This window comes from Ascaphus truei, unplaced genomic scaffold, assembly GCF_040206685.1.
Source record: "Ascaphus truei isolate aAscTru1 unplaced genomic scaffold, aAscTru1.hap1 HAP1_SCAFFOLD_770, whole genome shotgun sequence".
In the NCBI taxonomy this organism is placed as follows: domain Eukaryota; kingdom Metazoa; phylum Chordata; class Amphibia; order Anura; family Ascaphidae; genus Ascaphus; species Ascaphus truei.
The window spans coordinates 102,123-126,500 of NW_027457105.1; the positions used below are offsets into that span (position 1 = coordinate 102,123).

General features: G+C 50.3%; 1 long non-coding RNA gene across 2 annotated transcripts in view; it reads left to right on the plus strand.

Annotated features, from left to right (window-relative positions):
* Positions 1-2,802: 2,802 nt before the first annotated feature.
* LOC142486182 (uncharacterized) overlaps positions 2,803-24,378 on the plus strand; it is a 29,930-nt gene continuing 8,354 nt past the window's right edge. The window contains exons 1-3 of one of the 2 annotated variants that reach the window (XR_012798848.1): positions 2,803-3,167; positions 5,822-5,916; positions 8,154-8,475. This is a non-coding gene — a long non-coding RNA (uncharacterized LOC142486182). Of the gene's footprint in view, positions 3,168-5,359; positions 5,917-8,153; positions 8,476-24,378 lie in introns of those variants that run through there. The other variant, XR_012798847.1, reaches the window with a different exon arrangement.

Here is a 24,378-nt window from a genome sequence, read left to right on the forward strand (position 1 = left end):
TTACTTTAGCAATGTAAGAAACCAAGTGAATACCCTGGTCTAGTCCACAAAATGTAGCCACGATGTACAGAATTAACCCCTTGAAAGCCATAGTTGCCATGAAGGCATGCAGTATGCATGCCTTAATGGTTACTAAGATAGCCAGAGGGTTAATAACAATACACTAACTACCTTACAACCCACTGTATATCATGAACAATATTACATAACTCACTAATAAGTGTACGTGTGAAAGTGTACAGCTTATAGATTATTACATAACTCACTAATAAGTTTACATGTTGGACCACCGACATAGGGGGAGAGCTGGGACAGGTGTCTTGGGCCCAGTGGCCGCCCATGGCCCAGACGGCTCGCGTTGGAAGTTGGCGCTGACCTCTGGCCAGGCCTAACTTCTTTGCCCAGCTGCTGGTCCTCTCGTTGCCGCCGGGTCCCAGTTTTGTATGTATTTGGGGGGGTAAGAGTTTTTTTAAATGTATTTTTTGTTGTATGTATTAGGGGGGTGGGACGTTTTATGAGATGATGATTATGAGGGGAGGTGAAATGAGATGATGATGGTGGGGGGAAATATGATGATGTTGATGGGGGGGAAATTGAATATTTATTGAAATGTAGGCCATCTATTTATTTTTTTACAAAGGAATTGTACCGCAGGCCAGTGGGGACCCACCCGAGGCCCCCAGACGCCTGCGGGAGCAACTTGAGGACCCCCGGACCCACGATCGGACCACCCGAGGACCCCCAGACACCCATGAGGCTGACCTGTGGACCCCCAGGCACTTGCAGGGACCATCCGGGGACCCCTTGTGTGGCCCCCGGACACACCCGCGCGGAACCACCTAGGACACCACCCGAGGGTCCAAAGACACCCGTGGGTTCCACCCGGGGACCCCCACATCCTCTGTTATCAATCATGTATTAAAATAAATGTTTTTATGTGGGGGCACAGGGGGTGGGTTGTGTATTGATGCTTACTACATATTTTAATATACATTTTAAAACTAGTGTAATGAGCAGGGGGTCTCTGGAGAAGAACCTTGTTGATTTCATGTCCGGGGACCCTCTGCTTCCCGAGATACAGGGGGTCCCGGGCCTGAAATCAACACAGTTCTGCTCCGGAGACCCCCTGCTCACGTACACTAGTAATAAAATTAAATAAAAAATAATTAATTTCCGGCGAGATCTGCGCAGGGAAAGGCGGCTCTCTCTCTCTGCAGCAGAATCAACTCGCCGGGTGAGCCCTTTTCAGAGAGTTGATCATCTCGTCGCTGGCTACTCTCCATTTGTTCAAATGTTGATATCACTGATATTCGGGGTTTTCTGCATACCGTGATAACATCGCTGTCAAAAATGGAGATTTAAATAACCTGGCGCTTTTTTTCTATTGGAGCTTAGTGCATTGACTCCAATGTGTTTATGCTGACAGTACCTACCTGTCACTGTGGAGTGGGGGGGATCCATCTTGGGCCCTGGCAGCAGACACTGGAGGTTCTAACTGCAGTGGCCACACCCCCACACTCTGCAGTCACAGCCAGACCCGGCTTCTGTTCTCTTCCCTGCTGGCTCCCGAAATCCTCTGAAGCTTAGGCCCCGGTGTCGGTGCCGCAACGCGGCAGCTAAGGCACCAAGCGGGCCCAGACCCATTTAGGGTCGGTTCTTGTCCCTTTAGTGCATGCCATAGCGTGCACTGCAGCAGGCACCGGGAACCTATCCTAACCCCGCCCCATCCCTCTGCAGACCAGGGCAGACCTGGCCTCCACTCTCCTCCTGCTCTCCTCCCCACCGGCATTCTGTGCTCTTCACGTCAACTTTGAAAACCGGGACAGATGGTAAAAACCGGGACATTTTAAAGAATGTGGGGGCACCTGGACAGACCTACGTCTGGTCACCCTATCTAGGACCATTGTAATAATACTAGCCATCACTGGTATCGTGACCACATATAGCCGCAAATCTTTAGTCTAGGTACTCCGTATTTAAGTTTTTAATGCAATTTTTTTTATCAATTGCACACTTTCTGAAGCCTCTGCTGTCAATAGCTGAGAGGTTTAGTGCACCAAGTGTGATTTTATATCACTTTGGGGTTTTATTTTGATAAAATCCATAAATGGGAAGTGTGGAGAAAAATGATTATAGGTATTATTAATCTAATAAGTACCTGGTCCAATCTACAAATAGGAATATTGCTATGTTAGACTCCACTTTATTTGGATGCAGGTGCAATTAATGATCTGCTTTATGTATTTGTTCATGTTTGTACGTGTGTTTTGTCCGTGGATTGGCCATAGATTTATTATAACACTAATCTAACATTAATTTTATTATTACCGAATAAAAGGTTTTTACTATGTACATTAATACTACTATACTGTACTTCTATGAGTGCATTCTAAAGGGAATCTGTTCTGTCCTGTGTATAATCCTATATATGTCCCTATTGCACCACAATGCTTACTATTATTATTATTATCTATCATTAGGCTGATGTGACAGTTAAATCCCCCACCCCCCCTCCCCCTTTATAACCTCCCCCCCCCCCGTCCCCCTTTATTCCCTCCCCCCCCCGTCCCCCTTTATTCCCTCCCCCCCCTCCCCCTTTATTCCCTCCCCCCCTCCCCCCCGTCCCCCTTTATTCCCTATCCCTATATTTCTGGGGAATGGACCAATCACAGAACAGCAGCAACAGATAGACTGCAACTGCCAGAAGCTTCTGCTGGATAGGAGCATGTGACATGGTCAGACCAATGAGAGGGCGTTAGGCAGAATGACAGTTGGTAGTTGGTAGTTGGCAGTTGGTCTGAGGGGAGCAAAGTGTGAGGAAGTGAATTAAGGGAGAGAGATAAGATTTCCTTACCTGGGATGAGCCTTATCTATATCCTAAGAAGGGTCGCCAACAGCGGGGGACAGAGGGCACTGGCGTCCCGGGCCCCCTGCGCGGCCGTGCCCCTCGATAAATCCTGTTGCCTGGTCACCACCGGGTGACAGGATTTAGCGCGCTCGCGGTCTGCCAGGCAGCGCGCGCGTCTCTGCAAAAAAATAAAAATCTCCCCCGTTTCCAGATTGGCTGGCGCGTGTGGGCACGCTGCCAGGATTTTTTTTTGGCCCGCAGCAAGCTCTATGTGAGCTTGCATAGCGAGGCCCGCCTCTTCCTGCATGGAGCAAGTCAGGTGAGTACCGCTCCATGCCACTCTCGCTTCCCCCTTGTCCTCCTGATCTGATTTCCCCCCCCGCTCCGATTCCCCCCCCCCCGCTCCGATTCCCCCCCCCCTGTTCCGATTCACCCCCCCCCGTGTGTATGTGAGTGTCTGTGTGTGTGTCTGAGTGTCAGAGCGAGAGAGTCAGAGAGAGAGCGAGAGAGAGTAAGAGTCAGAGCGAGAGTCAGAGCGAGAGAGTCAGAGCGAGTCAGAGCGTCAGAGAGAGAGAGTCAGAGCGTCAGAGAGAGTCAGAGCGTCAGAGAGTCAGAGAAAGAGAGAGTCAGAGAAAGAGAGTCAGAGAAAGAGAGTCAGAGAAAGAGTCAGAGAAAGAGAGAGAGCGAGTCAGAGAGAGTCAGACAGTCAGAGAATCAGAGAGAGAGAGTAAGAGAGAGCGAGTCAGAGAGAGTCTCTGAGAGAGAGTCAGAGAAAGAGTCAGAGAGTGTGTAAATGTTACCCACATACCCTGTAATCATTATACCCAACCCCCCAATAATTAATGTACTGTATAACCATTATACCCAACCCCCTAGTATTTGTGTAATCATTGTCCCCCACCCCCTATTATTCACGCTTTGGCAATACTAAAATGTAATGTTTGTCATGCCAATAAAGCTAATTTGATTTGAGAGAGAGAGGGGGAGAGTCTGAGAGAGTGTCTGAGAGGGAGAGTGTCTGAGAGAGAGGGAGTGTATGTGTGTCTGTGAATGAATACAGAATACATGTCAGTCACCCACCCACCCAAGTGTCAGTCAGTCACCCACCCAAGTGTCAGTCACCCACCCACCCAAGTGTCAGTCACCCACCCACCCAAGTGTCAGTCAGTCACCCACCCAAGTGTCAGTCAGTCACCCACCCAAGTGTCAGTCACCCACCCACCCAAGTGTCAGTCACCCACCCACCCAAGTGTCAGTCAGTCACCCACCCAAGTGTCAGTCAGTCACCCACCCAAGTGTCAGTCAGTCACCCACCCAAGTGTCAGTCAGTCACCCACCCAAGTGTCAGTCAGTCACCCACCCAAGTGTCAGTCACCCACCCACCCAAGTGTCAGTCACCCACCCACCCACGTGTCAGTCACCCACCCACCCACCCAAGTGTCAGTCACCCACCCAAGTGTCAGTCACCCACCCACCCACCCAAGTGTCAGTCACCCACCCACCCAAGTGTCAGTCACCCACCCAAGTGTCAGTCACCCACCCACCCAAGTGTCAGTCAGTCACCCACCCAAGTGTCAGTCAGTCACCCACCCAAGTGTCAGTCAGTCACCCACCCAAGTGTCAGTCAGTCACCCACCCAAGTGTCAGTCAGTCACCCACCCAAGTGTCAGTCAGTCACCCACCCAAGTGTCAGTCAGTCACCCACCCAAGTGTCAGTCACCCACCCACCCAAGTGTCAGTCAGTCACCCACCCAAGTGTCAGTCAGTCACCCACCCAAGTGTCAGTCAGTCACCCACCCAAGTGTCAGTCAGTCACCCACCCAAGTGTCAGTCAGTCACCCACCCAAGTGTCAGTCACCCACCCACCCAAGTGTCAGTCACCCACCCACCCACGTGTCAGTCACCCACCCACCCACCCAAGTGTCAGTCACCCACCCAAGTGTCAGTCACCCACCCACCCACCCAAGTGTCAGTCACCCACCCACCCACCCAAGTGTCAGTCACCCACCCACCCAAGTGTCAGTCACCCACCCAAGTGTCAGTCACCCACCCACCCAAGTGTCAGTCAGTCACCCACCCAAGTGTCAGTCAGTCACCCACCCAAGTGTCAGTCAGTCACCCACCCAAGTGTCAGTCAGTCACCCACCCAAGTGTCAGTCAGTCACCCACCCAAGTGTCAGTCAGTCACCCACCCAAGTGTCAGTCAGTCACCCACCCAAGTGTCAGTCAGTCACCCACCCAAGTGTCAGTCACCCACCCACCCAAGTGTCAGTCACCCACCCACCCACGTGTCAGTCACCCACCCACCCACCCAAGTGTCAGTCACCCACCCAAGTGTCAGTCACCCACCCACCCACCCAAGTGTCAGTCACCCACCCACCCAAGTGTCAGTCAGTCACCCACCCAAGTGTCAGTCAGTCACCCACCCAAGTGTCAGTCAGTCACCCACCCAAGTGTCAGTCAGTCACCCACCCAAGTGTCAGTCAGTCACCCACCCAAGTGTCAGTCAGTCACCCACCCAAGTGTCAGTCAGTCACCCACCCAAGTGTCAGTCACCCACCCACCCAAGTGTCAGTCACCCACCCACCCACGTGTCAGTCACCCACCCACCCACCCAAGTGTCAGTCACCCACCCAAGTGTCAGTCACCCACCCACCCACCCAAGTGTCAGTCACCCACCCACCCAAGTGTCAGTCACCCACCCAAGTGTCAGTCACCCACCCACCCAAGTGTCAGTCAGTCACCCACCCAAGTGTCAGTCAGTCACCCACCCAAGTGTCAGTCAGTCACCCACCCAAGTGTCAGTCAGTCACCCACCCAAGTGTCAGTCAGTCACCCACCCAAGTGTCAGTCAGTCACCCACCCAAGTGTCAGTCAGTCACCCACCCAAGTGTCAGTCAGTCACCCACCCACCCACTCTCTGTCTTATCTTAACTGCCCTACACCGAAATAACCTGTACTGCTTTCTTCCAGATCTGACTCTCACGCTTGACACGGGAGATATCAGAAACCCCCTAACCCAGAAGACCGGTAGGGAACACCCCAGTCCCATACTGAATCCCCCCCAGGTATTTTGTCATATAGGATGTAGCATTGGGTATCTTTGTCTTTTGTTGAAAATATTAAAATAAGCAGATTGCATTGTAATGTTTTTTTATTACCAAGAAAAAAGTAAAGTAAAAGTTGTCCGCGAAAAAAATTTCCCCGCTGTCGGTGCGCTATGAGGGGGGGGGAGGGGGAGGGGGCAACTCCTTTCATTTGTCCCGGACCCCCTGATTTCTGTTGGCGGCCCTGATCCTAACTGCAGGCGCAGGGATTTCCCATAAAGACTGTGATATCATTTTGCGTGGTACACCTGCTAAGAAGCACAGGGAAAGAGATCTGCCAAAGTACAATTGCCTACGCGGACCCCGGCATATAAGCAGCTGCCCCCCCGCCAACCCCCCCTCAGTTTATCACAACGAGCCTAATATATACATTTTAACTTTTTTTCTTTCAAACGTAAAGGTTTTTTTTTTAATACAGGAAGGCCCCGCTTTTCGGCGCTTCGTTATCCGGCGTTCAGCTTATACGGCGGCGCCGAGAAGGGGCCGCCATCTTTAATCCGCAGTCGCGCAAGCGCAGAATGGGCGGTTGCGCCCAGCGCGCATGCGCAGACCATTGTATGCGCGCGCATACCGTAGTTTGCGCGCGCAGACCCAGGCCGCGCATGCGCAGAACGGCAAAAAACGCCGTTCTGTGCATGCAGAGAACTGAAAATCGCCAGATCTGCTTTCCGGCGATTTTCACTATACGGCGGGCCCCTGGAACGGAACCCGCCGTATACCCGGGGCCCTGCTGTATACTTTTTTTTTTTTAATAGTTTTTCAATATTTTTTACTTTTTTTGTATTTTTATTTTTTAAATGTAAAGTTTTTTTGAAGTGAAACTTCTTTAGTGGCACCTAGTCATGATGGGACAAAACTGGAGACATGAAGACGAAATGTGAAACGGAAGTGACGACACGTAATGGCCACCGCTCCCCCCACACGCCCGCTGTTAAATGCGGCGGCAGCGATAGCTAACGGCTGCCGCGACCGCTGCCATGCTGCATATGCGCAGTTTTGATGGCGCAGCTGACGGACGCCACGCATGCGCAGAAGCGGCGCCATTCCCCCCACACGCCCGCCGTGTCCATACCTCGCGCTGACTCTACACACACACCAGCACCGGGGACTCTCCGCTGCCGGGGGTAGATAGTCCCCCAGGTCCACAGCTCCACCGGGGGTGGGGAAAGTCAGGAGAGAGGGGGCAGGACACTGACAGACAGACACACATTGACTGACACACATACACACACACACTGACTGAGACACACTGACTGACATACACACACTGACACACATACACACACACAAACACACGGACTGACACACACACACTGACTCACTCACACACACACGCACACACTGACATACGCGCACTCTGACGCACGCCCACTCTGACACACGCACGGACACTGACACACACACACTGACACACGCACGCACACTCTGACACACACACACACACACTCTGACACACACACACACACTGACTGACACACACACACTGACTGACACACATAGACTGACTGACTGAACCACGCACACACACGGAATTCCCAGTTACTATAAATATAGAAGTGCAAATAGCTAAAACACGTGTTCTAAGTCAAGCTTCTTGGCATTTTGGCTCTGAAATTGTATTTTTTATTTTTCATTAAAAATATCATTCTTACAAATACAATTTCTGTGACAAAACAGTGATAAAAGATAAAGAAGTTTCACTTACTATGCGCGTGCACAGCACACACAGCTTTTTTTTTTTGTCAATGTAAAGTCTTATTCTATTTAAAGAGATGAAGTTTCCCGTTTATCTCCAACCCTAGGATACTGGGCAAGCCATTTTTACATTTTTAACCTAAAACTGTGTAAGAAAAGAGTCATTTGGTTGCATCTTTTAATCAAAACATGATTCAAGCCTGCCAATCTCGCCAAGGTAAACTCCGATTAGCAGGGACCTACACTGAATATATACAACTTCTTATTAAAGGTGCAACCAAATGGCTCCTTTGTTACAGACTTAGGTTCTAAATGTAAACATTTGGCACAGGAATTGTTCTTTGTTTCCCATACAGTAAATGTAAGGCCAATCCTTTTACCAGCAGCATACTTCCCAAATGAAAGGTATCGCCCCGTCTCCCTCCTGCCTTTTGCCTTTAAACTCCTTGAACACCTTGTATTCTCTCACTTGCTCCATTTTCTCACCTCCTATTCTCTCCTAGACCCTCTACAACCGAGGTGGGAAACCCTGTCGCCATTCGCCTCGTGTCAAATTGGCAATTCAAAGTGTGGCGAATTATAGTTTCCCAGCGTAATGGGAAGCGTGGCGGGCAAGCGTGAGTCCCGCAGGAAGCGCGAGTCCCGCGGGAAGCGCGAGCCCCCCGTCAAGAGCGAGTACGCTGGCAGTGGCGGCGCTAGTGCAGAGGGGACGGCCGGTGGCCGGGAGGAGAGTGGAGGAGAAAGAACCAATGAGAGAACAGTGGGGGCGGAGCACACACCCAGGCGGCGACCGCGCCACCGACTCCTGTTCCGGTGCTGCGCTAGGTAAGAAGCTGGATCGAGATCATCATGATATTGGGGGGTGGGGGAGATGATGGGAAATGAGATGATGAGAGGGGGGGGGGAATGAGATGATGGGGGGGAAATGAGTTGATGAGGGGGGTGAATGAGTAGATGAGGGGGGAAATGAGATGAAGAGGGGGGGGGAAATGAGATGACGTGGGGGGGTGAAATGAGGTGATGAGGGGGGATGAAATGAGATGATGAGGGGGGGTGAAATGAGATGATGATGGCGGGAAATGAGATGATGGGGTGGGGGAAAGGGATGATGAAGAAGGGGGGGAATGAGATGATGAGGGGGGGTGAAATGAGGTGATGAGGGGGGGGGGAATGAGATGAAGAGGGGGGGTGAAATGAGGTGATGAGGGGGGGGGGGGAAATGAGATGAAGAGGGGGGTGAAATTTGATGATGATGATGGGTAAAATGAAATGATGTGGGGGTGAAATGAGATGATGATGATGGGGGGGGAAATGAGATGATATGGGGGGGGAAATGAGATGATGAGGGGGGGGGGAATGAGATGATGAGGGGGGGAAATGAGATGAAGAGGGGGGTAAGGAGTTGATGAGGGGGAAATGAGATGAAGATGAGGGGGGTGAAATGAGATGAAGATGAGGGGGGTGAAATGAGATGATGATGAGGGCGGGTGAAATGAGATGATGATGAGCGGAGGTGGAATTAGATGATTAGGGTGGCGGTGAAATGAAATGAGATGATGAGGGGGGGGTGAAAAAAGATGATACTGAGGGGGGGTGAAATGAGATGATTATGAGGGATGGTGAAATGAGATATGGGGGTGAAATGAGATGATATGGGGGAATGAAATGAGATGATGATGATGAGGGCGGGTGAAATGAGATGATATGATGATGATGGGGGAAATGAGATGAAGATGAGGGTGGTGAGATGATGATGGGGGGGAAATGAGATGATTATGAGGGGGGTAAAATGAAATGATGAGGGGGTGAGATTAGATGATTATGAGGGGGGAAATGAGATGATGAGGGGGGTGAGATTAGATGATTATGAGGGATGGTGAAATGAGATGATATGGAGGTGAAATTAGATGATATGGGGGAATGAAATTAGATGATGATGATGATGATGATGGGGGAAATGAGATGAAGATGAGGGTGGTGAGATGATGATGGGGGGGAAATGAGATGATGAGGGGGGGAAATGAGATGATTATGAGGGGGGTAAAATGAAATGATGAGGGGGGAAATGAGATGAAGAGGGGGGTAAAATGAAATGATGAGGGGGGTGAGATTAGATGATTATGAGGGGTGAAATGAGATGATGAGGGGGGTGAGATTAGATGATTATGAGGGGAGAAATGAGATGATGATGAGGGGGGAAATGAGATGAAGATGAGGGTGGTGAGGAGATGATGGGGGGAAATGAGATGATGATGGGGGAAATGAGATGATGATGATGATGGGGGGGTGAAATCAAATGATGATGAGGGGGGGAAATGAGATGATGGGGGAAAATTAGCTGATGATGATGAGAGGGGGTGAGATGATATGATGAGGGTGGTGAAGAGATGACGAATGCGCAACATAATCTTATTATATATTAGTGAAAGCACTGTATGCCTGTCTGCATCTTCCTGTGTCCCAAGGGGAAATCTCATTGGTCCCTTGGGCCGCCCGCCCCCGCACCTCTCATTGGCCTGAGGCAGTGACGACACACACACACACACACACTGTTGCTTGGCCTCACGCTCCCCTGTCAGTTGGACCGCAGCTCACCTTCCACACACCCCCCCCCCCTCCTCTCCCGGTGCCCCTCCTCTCCCGGTGCCCCTCCTCTCCCGGTGCCCCTCACTCTCTCCCCCCTCCCCACCTTACCAAAATCCCCACGCTCCGCAACATCCCCAGCCGCACCATCACCCTCACCGTGCGCCGCTCCCGGAGAGGGGAAGCGCGGCCCTCCTGCTCAGCAGCAAACTCCAGGCTCCTCCCCCCTCGCTCACAACGAGAAGCGCGGCCCGGGCCTCCTGCACTCCCCCTCACGTGCGCCGGCTCCCGGACGGAGGGGAAGCGCGGCGCGGGCCTCCTCCTCACATGCAACGGCTCACAGATGGAGGGTAAGCGCGGCACGGGCCTCCTGCCACTCTTGCCCCCCCCGCCAGCTTCCCGAACTCACCTCCTGCCCCAGCCAGATGCCACGGGGTCAAGGTAAGTCACCCACTGTCTCCCACCCACGCACTGTCACCCACACACCCACCCAGTCACCCACACACCCACCCAGTCACCCACACACCCACCCAGTCAGTCACCCACACACCCACCCAGTCAGTCACCCACACACCCACTCAGTCACCCACCCACTCACTCAGTCACCCACTCACTCAGTCAGTCACCCACTCACTCAGTCACCCACCCACTCACTCAGTCACCCACCCACCCACTCATTTAGTCACCCACCCACTCACTTAGTCACCCACCCACTCACTCAGTCACCCACACCCACCCACCCACACACCCACCCACCCAGTCACCCACTTTCACCCAGTCACCCACTTTCACCCAGTCACCCACTTTCACCCAGTCACCCACTTTCACCCAGTCACCCACCCATTCACTCAGTCACCCACCCACTCACTCAGTCACCCACCCACTCAGTCAACTCACTCAGTTACCCACCCACTCAGTCACCCACTCACCCACCCACTCAGTCACCCACCCATTCAGTCACCCACCACCCACCCATTCAGTCACACACCCACCCACCCAGTCACCCACACCCACCCAGTCACTTTCACCCAGTCACCCACCCACTCACTCAGTCACCCACCCACTCACTCAGTCACCCACCCACTCACTCAGTCACCCACCCACTCACTCAGTCACCCACCCACTCACTCAGTCACCCACCCACTCAGTCACCCACCCACTCACTCAGTCACCCACCCACTCACTCAGTCACCCACCCACTCAGTCACCCACCCATTCAGTCACCCACCCATTCAGTCACCCACCCATTCAGTCACCCACCCATTCAGTCACCCACCCATTCAGTCACCCACCCATTCAGTCAGTCATTCAGTCCGTCACCCACCCATTCAGTCAGTCACCCACCCATTCAGTCATTCAGTCAGTCAGTCACCCACTCACCCACCCATTCAGTCAGTCACCCACTCACCCACCCTGTCAATCACCCACTCACCCACCCATTCAGTCAGTCACCCACTCACCCACCCATTCAGTCAGTCACCCACCCATTCAGTCAGTCACCCACTCACCCATTCAGTCAGTCACCCACTCACCCACCCATTCAGTCAGTCACCCACTCACCCACCCAGTCAGTCACCCACTCACCCACCCAGTCAGTCACCAACTCACCCACCCAGTCAGTCACCCATTCAGTCTCCCACTCACCCACCCATTCAGTCTCCCACTCACCCACCCATTCAGTCTCCCACTCACCCACCCAGTCAGTCTCCCACTCACCCACCCAGTCAGTCTCCCACTCACCCACCCAGTCAGTCTCCCACTCACCCACCCAGTCAGTCTCCCACTCACCCACCCAGTCAGTCTCCCACTCACCCACCCAGTCAGTCTCCCACTCACCCACCCAGTCAGTCTCCCACTCACCCACCCAGTCAGTCTCCCACTCACCCACCCAGTCAGTCTCCCACTCACCCACCCAGTCAGTCTCCCACTCACCCACCCAGTCTCCCACTCACCCACCCATTCAGTTTCCCACTCACCCACCCATTCAGTCTCCCACTCACCCACCCATTCAGTCTCCCACTCACCCACCCATTCAGTCTGCCACTCACCCACCCATTCAGTCTGCCACTCACCCACCCATTCAGTCTGCCACTCACCCACCCATTCAGTCTCCCACTCACCCACCCATTCAGTCTCCCACTCACCCACCCATTCAGTCTCCCACTCACCCACCCAGTCTCACCCAAAACCACCCACCCAGTCTCACCCAAAACCACCCACCCTGTCACCGAACAGTCACTGACCCACCCAGTCACCGACCCTGAAAAAGTCACCCAGTCACCGACCCACCCACCGACCCAGTCACCCATCCACCCACCGACCCAAAGTCACCCACCCACCGACCCAGTCAAACCGACCCAAAGTCAAACCGACCCAAAGTCACCCACCCACTCAGTCACCAACCCACCCACCCACTCAGTCAAGTGTCACCCACCCACCCACACAGTCACCCACACACTCAGTCAACTCAGTCACCCACCTAGCTGTCAAGGGGGGGGAAGCCCAACCCTGTCGTCCGCCCCCCCAAAATTACATCCCGGGCAACGCCGGGTCTCTCAGATAGTACCTCAATATTTACATGGTGTGGCTATTTTCACACCTGTGGCTACATTCAAAAATAGGTTGCCCACCCCTGTACTAGGAAATCCAACGTTTCGGCAGTAATACTGCCTTTCTCAAGGTGTGGGCAGTATTACTGCCGAAACGTTGGATTTCTTGGCACATTAAACCCTTTCACTGCTGATTAAGACCGTGTGCCTGCTTCTTCTTCTCCATTGGACTATTTTGGGACGTCAGAAACTCCCCAGAACCAGCGCACCGGTAGTTAAGTACCCCATCATCACTTGTGTGTCTGAGTGCGTGCAAACCCATCTTTCTACCCCTGTACTACACAGTATTTTATATTATGTTCACTTCCATGCACATTATCACTCAGTTCAACACAACAGCGGTTTATTTGTAATGTTTCGTCATTGACATGATGGGAGACAATTTTGCAGTTACTCAGGCGTGGCCCATTCTTTTTCAAGTATTTCACATTTTCGTGCCGTTTTTGCAGCATCACATGAGGTTTTATTTAAAAGGCTTTCTCTGAACCGTATGAATCTTGCAGAAGGTCCTGAAATGGAACCGAAACGTTAAACTGCAGAATAAAACATATTTTTAATTATATCTATAGCCTCAGGGAGTGCCTGATGAGGAAGAAAAGAGAGGATATATATATATCTAGATATATATAGATAGATATAGATACACACGTGTGCGTGTACACATAAAAATACATGCACTATACAACAAGTACTTCCAAAGGCTGATAAGACGCATAAGAGACTTGACGTTTTGGCCAATACACAATTTATTAACAGTCAGGCAGCGTTTTTTTTTTTTTTTCCCCTCTCGTCATTAGGCAGCGGTTTTTCCCCTCTTGTCGTTAGGTGTTTTTTTTTTCTCTCGTTGTTAGGTTTATTTGTCCTGCTCCTCTTTTTCTTCCTCCACCTCTATTTTAATCTCCTCCTCTATTTTAATCTCCTTCTCTTCCTTGCCCCATTCATAACTCAGTACAATTGCAAGGCTCATAAAATGCTGAATATTATTACACGTACATACACGTGTCAAACTTCCAGATTGACACCCACCCACAACCAGCACTGATGGGATGGGGGAGTTGACCTAGTTTTCATGCACCTCAGGTGCATGCAGACTGTAATCGCTAGATTCTCTAGTGATTGGCTACTGAGAATTTGATCACAGGGTATATATAGTATACCTGTAGGAGTGAAAATTGACTCCTCCAACCCTGATGAAGCGTGGATCTCACGCGATACGGTCCGTCAGATTTTAGTGACGTCATCATGGCGTCGGCAGTGGAGCTGCAGCACGGGGAACTGAGACGACATTAGCACGGATATCTGGTTGTATAACCTTGATTTGATCTTTGATTTAGTTATTAATCTGTATTCTAGTTACAGTGTGTGCCTGCTATCCTAGTTACTGTATTCTAGGGACAGCCCTAAGTCGTATAAGCATACCTTGTACGGATATACTTAAGTTCTATTTATAGATACTGTTTAGGACATGCACCGGTTACTACAGCTTAACCCCATTATAGCGTGGTCCTCGGGGGCCACCCATGTCCACCGCATTATAAACGTGGTCGCGGGGAAAAATGGCCGCTAAAAATGTTAATTTTTTTTTTGTATTTTTTTTTAATTTATTTTATTTATTTTTAATTTTTAAAAAAAAATTATTTTTTTGTAATTTTTTAGTTTTTGGTGGTACTGTGTCCACCGGAGGGGGAAAGCTGAGAACTCTCCCAGCGTTCTGTTCCGTTATGTTCTTCCATATAGCAACTTACCTTAGATCCTTTAGTAATTGGCTACTGAGAATTTGATCACAGGGTATATATAGTATACCCTGATGAAGCGGGGATCTGATGCAAAGCGGTCCGTCGGATTTTAGTGACGTCATCACGAAAGCAGATGTTCCTGAAGGGTCTGTAACAGGGAGTTGAGAAAATGTTTTCTTAGCATAGATGTTGTTGAGTTAGTAAAGGATATATGGTTCATTTGGTTACGATAATTGTTGATTACCCCTTCAGCATAAAGTTAAAAGTCAATGATTATTCCCTCCCCCTCCCCCCCTCTTACCCTTGACCCCCATCCTGGCCCACACCATAGCCTTCTCCCTACTCCCCTATCTTACCCCCGTACCCCCCACCGCCCCCTGACCTCTCCCCCCTCTCTATCGAACGACCCACCTTCCCCTGAGCTCCGTTGAAGACGTTTCCCTGAGGGTCCATGAGCGATGAGACCCTCGACCAGGAAAACAAACAGACCATTGTCTCTGGTTTGTGACACACATGGAGTTACTTTTATTGATATACTAGCTGAGAGACCCGGCGTTGCCCGTGAGTTACATTTAGCGCTAGGAAAAGGGGGGAGGGGGGGAAAAGGAGGGGAGGGGGGGGGGGGACAGTGGACAGGAGGGGGGGGGACAGTGGACAGGAGGGGGGGGATAGTGGACGGGGGGGGGGACAGTGGACAGGACAGTGGACAGGAGGGGACGGGACAGTGGATAGGAGGGGACGGACGACAGTGGACAGGAAGGGACGGAAGACAGTGGACAGGAGGGGACGGACGACAGTGGACAGGAGGGGACGGACGACAGTGGACAGGAGGGGACGGACGACAGTGGACAGGAGGGGACGGACGACAGTGGACAGGAGGGGACGGACGACAGTGGACAGGAGGGGGATGGACGACAGTGGACAGGAGGGGACGGACGACAGTGGACAGGAGGGGACGGACGACAGTGGACGGGACAGTGGATAGGAGGGGACGGACGACAGTGGACAGGAAGGGACGGAAGACAGTGGATAGGAGGGGACGGACGACAGTGGACAGGAGGGGACGGACGACAGTGGACAGGAGGGGACGGGGGGACAGTGGACAGGAGGGGACGACAGTGGACAGGAGGGGACGACAGTGGACAGGAGGGGGGGGGACACAGTGGACAGGAGGGGGGGACACAGTGGACAGGAGGGGGGGACACAGTGGACAGGAGGGGGGGACACAGTGGACAGGAGGGGGGGACAGTGGACAGGAGGGGGGGACAGTGGACAGGAGGGGGGGACAGTGGACAGGAGGGGGGGGACGACAGTGGACAGGAGGGGGGGGGGGACAGTGGACAGGAGGGGGCGGACGACAGTGGACAGGAGGGGACGGACGACAGTGGAGAGGAGGGGACGGACGACAGTGGACAGGAGGGGACGGACGACAGTGGACAGGAGGGGACGGACGACAGTGGACAGGAGGGGACGGACGACAGTGGACTGGAGGGGACGGGACAGTGGATAGGAGGGGACGGACGACAGTGGACAGGAAGGGACGGAAGACAGTGGACAGGAAGGGACGGAAGACAGTGGACAGGAGGGGACGGACGACAGTGGACAGGAGGGGACGGACGACAGTGGACAGGAGGGGACGGACGACAGTGGACTGGAGGGGACGGGACAGTGGATAGGAGGGGACGGACGACAGTGGACAGGAAGGGACGGAAGACAGTGGACAGGAGGGGACGGACGACAGTGGACAGGAGGGGACGGACGACAGTGGACAGGAGGGGACGGGACGACAGTGGACAGGAGGGGACGACAGTGGACAGGAGGGGACGACAGTGGACAGGAGGGGGGGGACGACAGTGGACAGGAGGGGGGGGACGACAGTGGACAGGAGGGGGGGACACTGGACAGGAGGGGGCGGACACAGTGGACAGGAGGGGGGACACAGTGGACAGGAGGGGGGACACAGTGGACAGGAGGAGGGGACGACAGTGGACAGGAGGGGACGACAGTGGACAGGAGGGGACGACAGTGGACAGGAGGGGACGACAGTGGACAGGAGGGGGGGGGACACAGTGGACAGGAGGGGGGGACACAGTGGACAGGAGGGGGGACACAGTGGACAGGAGGGGGGACACAGTGGACAGGAGGGGGGGACACAGTGGACAGGAGGGGGGGACACAGTGGACAGGGGGGGGACACAGTGGACAGGAGGGGGACACAGTGGACAGGAGGGGGACACAGTGGACAGGAGGGGGACACAGTGGACAGGAGGGGGACACAGTGGACAGGAGGGGGGGGACAGTGGACAGGAGGGGGGGACAGTGGACAGGAGGGGGGGACAGTGGACGTGGGGGGGGACAGTGGGGAGGGGTGGGACAGCTAGTAATTTATATAAGCTAAAACGGCCGATGTTATTGCCAGAGCTCCTACCACACTGCATATCAGGGCTATTTTGTTCTTGGTCGAAACTGTATAAAAAAGAAAAATCTTGGTTATTACCTGTGAGCAATGCACCCCCCTCCCCCGCAGATATTGGGTAAATGGGATAAGAGATTTAACCCTTCAGTGCCAAGGGGGCCCGGCAGCACAGGTGAGGTATTCCTACATAAGACTGCCCATTTAACGCATTAAACACATCACTGTCATTAGGTCACTTTGCTCATTAGTAGGACTGACCCTTTAATCCATTAGAACAAGTCACTGTCATTAGGTCACATAGGATGAATAAAATGATTAAATTCCACAGATTCTACAGCATATGTTACACTCCCCGTCACCAATTGTTTTATAATGACGTCACCCTACCTTGCACTCAGAGACCGCGAGAGGCAATGAGAGCCAGGGCCCGCACCGTAGTCAGGCAATGAGAGCCAATGACAGCCAAGGTCCACCCCGCAGTCAGCCAATGGGAGAGCTTAACAGCAAATGAGAGCGCGCACAAACCCACAGACAAACATCGTTTGAGTTTTATATATAAATTACATAACTCATTAATATGTGTACAAGTGAAACTATACGCTTATAGAATATTACATAACTTACCGGTCGTAATATACAAAGCCTGCAATGGCCGATGTTATTGCCATTGCTCCAAGAATAGTGAAAATTAGGACTATTCTACCCTTGGTCGAAACTGTATAAAAAAGAAAAATCTTGGTTATTACTTGTGAGCAATGCACCCCCCTCCCCCCCCCAGATATTGGGTAAATGGGATAAGAGATTTAACCCTTCAGTGCAAAGGGGGCCCGGCAGCACAGGTGAGGTATTCCTACGTAAGACTGACCATTTAACCCTTTAAACACGTCAGTGTCATTAGGTCACTTTGTTCCTACCTGGGACTGACCCTTTAACGCATTAAACACATCACTGTCATTAGGTCACTTTGCTCATTAGTAGGACTGACCCTTTAATCCATTAAACAAGTCACTGTCATTAGGTCACATAGGATGAATAAAATGATTAAATCCTACAGAATCTGCAGAATATGTTATTCTCCCCCTGCTAAATGTACCCATGCCTCCTCTATGATCACTACACCATGCCTCCTCTACTATCACTACACCATGCCTCCTCTACTATCACTACACCATGCCTCCTCTACTATTACTACACCATGCCTCCTCTAATATCACTACACCATGCCCCCTCTACTATCACTACACCATGCCCCTTCTACTATCACTATTCCATGCCTCTTCTACTGTGGCACCCATTATAGCTCTTATTAAGAAAGGGGCAAATCCTAAGATATGGTATGATATCGTTTGAGTTTTATATATGTATATATAGATTACTAGCTGAGAGACCCGGCGTTGCCCGGGATGTGAACCGTGAATAAGTACAGTACAGTATGTGTAAATGTTGTATTGTAAAGTGTTAATGTTTCAAACAGTTTCACACAGTCACAGACACTTACACAGACTTACACACACTCACACACACTCTCACACTTACACACACTCTCACACACAGTTACACACACACACAGTCACAGAGACTTACACACACTCACAGACACTCACACACAGTGTCACACAGTGTCACACAATTACACACACCAGCACCAACACCCGCTCCCCCCCCCTCCTGCGCAGGCAGCGGGGACGACGGTGGGACATCCCCCCTCCCATCTCCTGTCCCGCGGCGACAGGGGGAAGCCGGGACCGGAGGGGCATCCCCCCTCCCATCGCCTGTCACGAGGTGACAGGGGGGAGCCGGGACCGGAGGGGCATCCCTCCTCCCATCTCCTGTCCCGCGGCCTGTCACTCGGTGACAGGGGGAAACCGGGACCGGAGGGGCATCCCCCCTCCCATCTCCTGTCCCGCGGCCTGTCACGCGCGGCGGGGGGGTGTGAGCTTGGGGGAGGGGATGAGCTTGGTGTAAGCTTGGGGAGGGGATGAGCTTGGGGGGGTGACATAACACATTAATAAGTGTACGAGTGAAACTATACGCTTATAAAATATTACATAACTTACCCGTCATAATTTTAAAAAGCTAAAACCGCTGATGAGAATGCTACCCCACTGCATATCAAAGCAATTTTCATCTTGGTCGAAACTGTAAAAAGAAAAATCTTGGTTATTACCTGTGAGCAATGCACCCTCCCCCCCCCCCCCCAGATATTGGGTACAGCCAGGGACCCATGCTGTGTTAATCCAATGGGCCGGGCCATTAGTCTGTCTGCAGAAATGTCACAGAAATGTTGGCAGCATTACCTGGATATTGCCCCAGAATTTCGTAGGCAAGTTTTTAGGATACTTGTAATCTTAGCTGTACTATGTGCTATGATGGAGGAAGGCTATCGGCAACATTGATAAGGACCATTCACGAAACAAGCCAAGGAGTAGCTTTACACCAAATCTGAGTATAAGTCCTCATATTGAGACCTTTGTGGGCCTAGTGTCAAGAGATTTGGAGGAACAATCAAAGTCACACAGAAAATCAAATACTAATTTCTCAAAAGGAACTGGAAGGCACTACAAGATATAAAATAGAAAAACACCCTGTGCTATGGTGGTAGGAAGTGCAACACCTTTACAAAGAAGGGGTACAGTGAATGAAATAAAAAGAAATATAATCACAACCCGATGACAGCGTCTCAACCTTCGATGAACCTCTCTCCTTGGTTCTTATAGACAATGGTAATGGAAAACTCTGGGAGCACAATTCATTGGTGGTTACATGAAAAGGAAACACAATAATAGTGCAATCCTGCATGGACACAGAAAGGAGGAGTAGATGTGCAAAACTCCCAAAAAATGCACACACAATTCCAGTGTAGTATACAAGCCTTGAAACCCGAGCTATGGGGTAATGTCTTTTAAGTGACCAGCTTGTCAGGGAACTTGCTAGTAGTGAACACAGCTGATTATCTGAAGGAAAACACCAAGCTATTAAGTGATACGAAATGCTACAGAGTTCTCAACAGTGACCCTACAGAAATATACTAAAAAATCTCTTAGCAGAATTCTAAAGGATTGCTTAGCTATGAAAACCATAGATGAACATGAATACAAGTTTATGATGGTGAATAATCCTACTATAGTGACCTTCTACTCAATAACCAAAGTACACAAAAATCCATCAAGAGCATTGGCCCGTCTTATTGGTTCAGGAAATGGTAACCTCACAGAAAAAGCAAGTGTTTATTTGGATGAAGTACTTAAAAGTTACGTCACCACAAAGTTACTCCCTGTGGGCCAATAGGAAGCCATGACATCATTCAGCGCAGGTTCCTGTTGGCTCTTGTGGCGCGAGAGCTTTAAACTTGTAGTCGCTACCGGCTCTCCCTTCGGAGGTAAGTATCTTCAGAAGAAGAGGGTCCCCGGAGCTGAAATGAATCGGCTCCGGAGACCGCCTGCTTCAACCAATGTAAAAAAAATACATTAAAAAAGCTTGGATTGCTCGTTAAAGACATAATATCACTTTCAACATTAGTAATAGTGCATTAAGCGCAATCAGAGCAGTCATCTTGTTCTTTTGTTAATAGCCGATATACACTGCCCCTCCTTACATTTCAGGCTTAATTTCTTGCTGTACACCTGCCCGTCTTGTGAGGATCGGGCTTAGGCCCCCCTCCCCCCATGACGGGCCCCCGTGACGACACGGGTGACCCTCCTTACAGTAATAGGAGTGCCCGCAAATGCCGGGCTACCCCTACCAGGACCGGGCTTAGGCTAAGCCCCGCGACGCTTCCCGTGATGACACAGTTGGCGCGCCCCACGCTGAGGAGACTACTCGCAGGCGCCGCGCTAAAATGGACATGCAAAGGGTTAATACCAACAAGCAACACTAACTACGAAATCACCTCATCATTGCACACTTGCGGCACACAACGCCTCCTGACTATAGATTGGGTGGATGACGACTGAGTGGGCGGTTCCACTTATTGCTTGCAGCCTTGTGTGACTCTACTGATTGGCTAACTGGCCTTTATATGCTCAGCAATCCCTGTTCCAAATTGGCTGAGCACAATATTCGTTTGTGACGAAGTGCTTACCTCAAGCATCCTGCTGTTTTGACTTGTTGTTTTGTGCATTCTTCTTCCTGCCTTGTTTCCTCAGTACCTTGACCTCGGCTTATACCTGGACCCCCCCCCCCCCCGCCTTGTCTTATCCTTGACCTTGGCTTGCATCTGGACTCCCACCATCTCTACTCCTGGACCTCCGGCTACGCACAACGACCATTCTACTTCTACAACCCTAGACCACGGCTAGTATTACGACTATTCTAAATTCTCCTACCCTGACCCGGCTACACGACTATCACTCTGCACTCCGGACACAGTCTCACGATTGGAGGTCGGTTTATAAACACATCCCCCCACCTCAGCCTCGCGGTTCCATCCAGTTTGTGGTGAGCACCCGTTATACATCTGTTGCGTTCAGCTCAAGAATGTCTTCTGTATACCCATTTTGTGCCTAAAGCCCTCTCCCACCTAAATCATCCCTCATTTACTGCCCCATGTCTCTGGAATGCCCTTCTCCTCAATATCTGACAAGTAGCCTCTCTCCCAACCTTTAAGGACAATCTTAAAACACACCTCATTACTGACGCATTTGGGTAGCTCCCTTGGCTTGTGTTATACAGATACTGTATAGCAGCATTCCTGCTGCCACTGGCACATTTCAGTGGGGGGGGGACACACCATGCATGTATATATGCATGGCACTATACAAATAAAGTTATACAATCAAGAAATGGACTAACGGAGAGCAGTGCTCCTAGATGTGTCAATAAAAAAAAATGGGTTACTGCTACTAAAAAGTAGTGTTACTTTTACCTTTGTCCTCGCCAGCCTTGTGTGTCTCCGGAGGGTAGACTCCTATAGGTTAAATGAATGAGAACATTGATGCATAATTAATTATTAGCATCAAGAAGGTGGATTTTAAACCCCTTATTCTCCCCCCCCCCCCCCCCCGCTCCCCTACAGTACATTCCCCACCCCCTGTGATCCCCCAAACAAGTGTTTTTGAGTTACTAAAGGGGATAAAAAGCTGCTTACCATGTTGTGTGTAGCGCTCATGGGCTCCCACGACGGGCAATGTCAAACAAAAAATTATATGAAATATAATCATTTTTCGTGTTTAACCTTGTAGCTCTGAAATACAGTGCAATGATTTATGACTCTCAGCTGAATATCTCCTATGCTGTACTTCCATCAGACCCCACCCTCTCATTCATGCCCAATTTGAGAGAACTCTTTGATGAAGGGAAAATTTTGAGTGTTCTAGATGCTAATGAGATGGATTTTCCTTATAATCCATTTCCAACCACGACGGCCATGTTCCACCATCTCCCAAAGATCCACAAGACGTTGTTCTCTACTCCTGGGAGGCCAATTGTCTCTAGTATTGGATCTTTGGGGGATGGGTCTGTCACGGTACGTGGGCCACTACCTGCAGCCCCTGGCGAGATCCCTTCCTTCCAATATTATGGATAGTGCGGACCTAATTAATCATATTAAAGACATTTCTTGGAAATCTAACTTTGTCTGGTTGTCTAAGATATCACATCACTTTATACAATCATTGAACCCCAACTGGGGATGGCAGCGTCACAAAATTTTTTGGAACTCTCTGATTTATCACCTTCACAAACCACCTTCATCTTAGACTCTATTGACTTTTTGTTGACACACAATTATTTTTTGTTTGATGGTGTTCACTATCTCCAAACACGTGGAACGGCTATGGGTACCAGCTTTGCCCCATCATATGCCAATTTGTTCATAGGATGGTGGGAGTCGTTCCCCATGTTTGGATATAGGAACCCATTTAGGGATCACATTATCTTTTATCGTCGTTTTATTGGCGACCTTATTTTTATTTGGGAGGGTGATGTCACTACACTGTTGTTATTTACGGAATCACTCAACACTAATAATTATGGTCTTACATTCACTTTGATTATCACCACTTAGAATATTTGGATCTGTTATTTTACGTTGATCTCTCTTTAAATATACATATGGTTATTTTCCGTTAAGAGAATTCAATAAACACTTATCTCAGAGCGGATAGCTCCCACCCCAGGACCCTCATTAAGGGTATACCCAAAGGGCAGTTCATGAGGGTAAAGCGGAACTGCTCCCAGGATGAAGATGTCCGTAGACAATCAGACGATCTGCATAATAGATTTCTCGCCAGGGGCTATAGGCCCCTCGATCTTATAAGAGCACGCGTGGGGAGGTGGAAGAAATGGATAGGAACCAACTGTTAAGCAGGAAACCTAAGAGAATTTCTAAGTGTGAAAGTCCACTCTTTATAACCCAGTTCAGCCAACAGGCACAGGATATTAGATTTATCCTAGAAAAACACTGGGATATCCTGCGCCTGGATCCTGTCCTGGGGCAGGATTTGCCATAAAAACCCAAAATGGTGTTTAGAAAGGCTAATATAATTTCAAAGTCTTTGTCTCCGAGTCTATTCACATCAGATATAACCAGATCTGGACAATCCACAAAGGGGTCTTATAGATGTGGTTCATGTAAGATTTGCAATCTGATGTTACCTTCTAAAACCTTTGAGAGCCCTACTACTAAGGAAAGATTTAATATACAGGCTTTCATAAATTGCAAAACCACATACGTCATATACCTTCTCACCTGCGGCTGTGGGAAACAGTACGTGGGACGTACTAGGAGGAGCCTGAAAATACGTGTCACGGAACATGTCAGGCTCATTAAAAACAAAGATATCATCCATCCGGTCCCACTATACTGCACCCACTGCCCCAGGGGAGATAGTAGTTTCCTCAAAGTTTGTGGAATTGAATACATCTCTCTCCATGCGAGGGGAGGTGATCAAATAAAGTGGCTTGATCAGAGGGACGCCTATTGGATCTTCACATTGAGGAATACTGATTGGGACCTGGGGCACTTTCTTTGATCCGATGGTCCTCCATCTGCCTCTGTTGTCTCTGTGACATTATGCCATATGTTATATAGTTATATTGCTATAATGTTCCCCTCGTTCACGAACTAGTCTTGTTGTCCTGGTAGCGAGCCTATAGCTCTCTTAATCTACTACAATTTACGTAATCCTAATGTGCGATCGTACAGGGGTATAGACAAAATGATGGCGGGTAATCAGGGGTTCATTAAACTTTTCTTGTAGACAGGACCCTACACTCTAGTCTATGTTTGTTGTAATCATTGTTTAGTAAATGTCTATATAGACTATTGCATTCTTCCTTGTGTACCAGCATGCATGGTGCATTGTCTAGATCAAGCTGTGACTAAAACATCTAACTTTATATAGCTGATGATATTTGAATCTATTGGGAGTTCCCATTTAATGTAT